This window comes from Rhinopithecus bieti, unplaced genomic scaffold, assembly GCF_001698545.2.
Source record: "Rhinopithecus bieti isolate Rb0 unplaced genomic scaffold, ASM169854v2 scaffold_42532, whole genome shotgun sequence".
Classification (NCBI taxonomy): Eukaryota; Metazoa; Chordata; class Mammalia; order Primates; family Cercopithecidae; genus Rhinopithecus; species Rhinopithecus bieti.
Genome location: NW_016818301.1, coordinates 846,155 through 850,645, shown reverse-complemented (window position 1 = coordinate 850,645; position 4,491 = coordinate 846,155). Strand labels below are relative to the sequence as shown.

The window sequence follows — 4,491 nt, the reverse complement described above, 5'->3', positions numbered from 1 at the left end:
AGGGAGGGAGGGAGGGAGGGAGGGAGGGAGGAAGGAAGGAAGGAGAAGGAAGAAGGAAGGAAGGAAGGAAGGAAGGAAGGAAAGAAAGAAAGAAAGAAAGAAAGAAAGAAAGAAAGAAAGAAAGAAAGAAAGAAAGAAAGAAAGAAAGAAAGCGAGCGAGCCAGGCATGGTGGCGCACACCTATAATCCCAGCATTTTGGGAGGCTGAGGCAAGCAGATCATTTGAGGTCAGGGGTTCGAGACCGGCCTAACCAACATAGTGAAACCCTGTCTCTACCGAATAATAAAAAAATTAGCTGGGTGTGGTGGCACGCACCTGTAGTCCCAGTTACTTGGGAGGCTGAGGTGGGAGAATCGCTTTAACTCAGTAGGCGGAGGCTGCAATGAGCTGAGATCGCACCACTGCCCTCCAGCCAGGGCAACAGAGTGAGACCCTGTCTCAAAAAAAAAAAAAAAAAAAAAAAAAAGCAGCAAATGCAGAGTTATCTGAAACATGTCCCCTGGGCCACTGGGCTTTCCCTGTAAAGGACTCCCCAAGTGGGCAGCAGACCAGAGGGCATGGCTTATGCGGCCCCACAATTGGCTGCAGGAGCCCAGGCTGGCGTGGTTCCTGACCTTGGACAGTGACACCGAAGAAGGCCGAGACCCCTTCTGTCCTGCACTCAAACTCGCCACTGTCCTGGACTTTGGCCTCAGGCAGGATCAGACGGTGTTTGCGCCCATCCATCTTCACCATCAGCAACTCGCTCTCCTCCACTTTCTGCCCATCCTTGTACCAGGTCGCCGGGAAGTCTACCCTTGAGAGCTCACAGGTCAGCACCACCCGGTCTGAGGTTGTGAAGGTCAATGACACCTTGTCCTGGGGCTCAGGATATGCACCGGGCTCTCTGTGTGGGGAGAAGCACAGATAAGCACCCCTCCCTACGGTGCATGGGCTCAGTGTTGGATGCATCAGAGGGAACCACTGCTGTTGTTGGGGTTTTAAAATAGGCTTAGGCTTACACACCAACCTTTAAGAGCAGTGCTTTGGCTGTGGGTAAGAATTCCTAGGGAGCCTGCTAAAATGCAGAATTCTTGGACTCCCAAGCATGCAGGGGCCAGGAAATCTGCATTATAAACCAGCCCTCCAGGTGGTTCTGATGTCAGTGAGCAGGGTGCCCATTTTGGAAATGCTGCTCTGGTTGCTGGTCAGGTCTCACCTGGCCCTCCGCCTGCGATGCTGACAGCGAATCACCCCAAGACCCAGCACATGGGTGCCAACAGATTCCTTGATTGGTCTTACAAACTCCAGCAATGGTGACATGGCACATGCTAGCGTGATCTCTGAACTTTCAGCGCCCCACCTCCAGCTGTCCTTCTCAGGGATGCTTTGTTCCCCTCCTTCCCCTTTCAACAGGTGGCACAGTGTGATCAGGAGCCAGACTGCCTGGGTTCATAATTCAGCACCTGTGCTCATTAGCTCCATAATTTGAGCAAGTCACTTAACCTCTCTGTGCTTGTTTCCCCAGCTGTAAAATGGGAATGTCAAAAGAACCTATCTTAAGTTTGAGACAAGCCTGGCCAGCATGGTGAAACCCTGTCTCTACTAAAATACAAAATAAGCCAGGCATGGTGGTCTACGTCTGTAGTCCCAGCTACTCAGGAGGCTGAGGCAGGAGAATCGCTTGAATCCACAAGGTGGAAGGTGCAGTGAGCTGAGATTGCGCCATTGCACTCCAGCCTGGGCGACAGAACGAGACTCCATCTCAGAACAAACAAACAAACACGAAACAAAACAAAACAGAAAACCCTATCTTGCAGGACCATTGAGAAGACTGTGTTAATATATGTAAGGTGATTAGGACTGTGCCTGGCAGGTAGAAAGTTGCAGTGACAGTGTCAGCAATTAGACAACTTAGCAGGAGGCGGTCAGGGACTAGCAGCCAGGGTCTGTGTCTTTCAAATGAGATGACCAATGTGACAGAATTCTGTAAACCACAAAGCACTCCAGAGAATTGGGATATAATGCTGACATATATCAAGATAACAATGCCCTGGATGTTGCATGTAAGTTGAAATTGGCCTTCCAGACCTCTGAGCCCTCAACTTGAGCCCATCATGGATGCTCCTTGCTCTCCTGGCCCCGATACAAGAAATGGGACCAACACTTGCCTCGTTTTGCCAACAGGACTTCTGTGTCTTGACCCTCTCTGCCCACTTAGGTCCCCACTGGCACCAACCTTGGATTGTGAGGGCAGCTGAGTCCTGCACACCAGGGCAGCTGAAGCCAACCAGGGCACCACTGTCCTGGTGCTTGACGGCATGCAGGATGAGTCTGTGCTGCAGGCCCTTCTGCTCCATACGGTACCGCAGGGCCCCAGGTTCCACTTGGCCCTCTGGCTCATTACTCTTGAGCTCTTCCCCATTAAGGAACCAGGTACCCTGGATGATGGTGGAGAGATCGAGGGAGAAGACGGCATCTTCCCCGTCGTATACCTGCACATCCTCCAGACCTGCCACCAGGCGAGCTGTGGGCACTGAGACAGGGACAGAGTGCAGCTGTCAGAACTAGAAGGGGTGGCAGAGGGCAGAGGCTGGCAGATGGCAGGCCTGTGAGAGGACCAGCACTGAGGGCTGGGGAAGGGAGGAGAAGTGATGGGCGGGTCTGGCAGGACCAACTCACCAAGGTGAGCAGAACCATGGAACACCACGTGAGGACTACGGCCATGTCCGCTGACTGTGCAGATGCGGAAGCGGTAGTCACCCTCGGAGGGCACACAGTCGCCCGGCACCTCCACGGCCCCGGCTTTCTCGATGCTGAAGCACTGAATCCAGTCTTCAGAGCCCACCTCCTGCCGCTCCAGCCGGTAGATGAATGGGGTCTCGGGAGCTGGATCGGGAGGCTTCCAGGTCAGCAGGACTGTGTTCCTGTGGCCCTTGAACATCTCTGCTGATACCGGGGTCCTGGGGACTGTGCTTGACACCTGAGACCAAGGCAGGGATGTGTTTCGGCCTTGCTCGGGCCTCCACAGCCCTTCCACCTTAAATCTACTTCACCAACCCAACTGTGGCATCTGGCCAACCTTTTGCCCTGCCCTGCCTGTCCAGAGGCCTTCCTGCCCTCACATTTGACTCTGAGCAGCGTAGTGGTACGGGAGTTGCCCAGGCTAAAGGTAACCTCGCCAGCATCTTCTCGGGTGACCCCTGGAAGGACCAGGGCATGCATGTGGCCTGAGCTGCTCTGGCAGATGACCGGCAGCTCCTCCCCATCACGGCTCCAGCGTCCCTCAACTCCGGCCTCTAGAGTTTCTACCAGCAGCACCGCGTTCTCTCCTTCCAGGACGTCAAGCTTCCGGGGCAGGCGCTTCAGGATGGGCCCTGAGATGCGGATGGGAATCCATCAGCCTGGAATCTGAGCACCTGCCTGCCTCCACCTCAGCCTCTTCCCCATAGGCTAGCTGACCTTTGACTGTGACGTTGGCCACGGTGCGCACCCGGCCCCGCATCTCGCACAGGTAGACACCATCATCGTCTGCCTTCAGCCTGTGGATGATGAGGCGCCGGACAGTGCCCTCTTCGATCTGCTCATACTTGCGGCAGGGCAGCAGCCGCTGGTCCTCACGGAACCAGGCCGTGGGGATGCGGGAGTTGGGTACTTTACACTCCAGCACAGCAATCCCGTGCTCACAGCCCTCCACATCCTGCAGGGGCCGTGTGAATCGGAGGCGGGGCTCTGTGGAGAGGGGAGAGACAAGAGAGGGCTCTGGAGAAGGGCCAGACTAGGAGTAGGACGCCTCAAAGCGCATTAGCTCATGCTGTGTGCTCTTCATGCAGAGCCAGCGGGCACTGTGGAATCACAGAAAACTACCAGAAGGGAAGTGGTGGTTTCTAAGATGACCTAAGTTCTCATCCAGCCCTGACACTAGCCACATCACCTTGAGCAAGTCCATTTCAATGCTTCTGGGCCTCAGTCTCCTTACTTGTAAAATGGGGAAAGGGAGAAAAGGGGTTGGATCAGATTGATGATTTCCAAACTGTTCTCTGGGGTCCTCTAGGCCCTAGATTGGTGATTTCCAAACTGTTCCCTGGGCCCCCCGCCCCAGGCATTTCACATATTCCACAAGGGTCTGAGTAGAATTTAAAGTATTTTAACCCTTTTCTTTTTTTCTTTTCTTTTTTTTTGAGATGGAGTCTCGCTCTGTTGCCCTGGCTGGAGTGTAGTGGCGCAATCTTGGCTCACTGCAACCTCTACCTCCCAGGTTCAAGCAGTTCTGGTGCCTCAGCCTCTCAAGCAGCTGGGATTACAGGCACGTGCCACCACGCCCGGCTAATTATTTTGTATTTTAGTAGAAAAGGGTTTCGCCATGTTGGCCAGGCTGTTCTTGAACTCCTGACCTCAGGTGATCCTCCTGCCTCAGCCTCCCAAAGTGCTGGGATTACAGGAGTGAGCCACCTCGCCTGGCTATTTTAACCCCTTTCAAAAGTGTATTTCAAAAAAAAAAAAAAAAAAAA

The 4,491-nt window shown here is 53.9% G+C and overlaps 1 protein-coding gene across 2 annotated transcripts in view; it reads right to left on the bottom strand.

Moving 5' to 3' along the window:
• OBSL1 (obscurin like cytoskeletal adaptor 1) overlaps positions 1 to 4,491 on the bottom strand; it is a 26,002-nt gene that overhangs the window by 14,619 nt on the left and 6,892 nt on the right. The window lies entirely within an intron of this gene.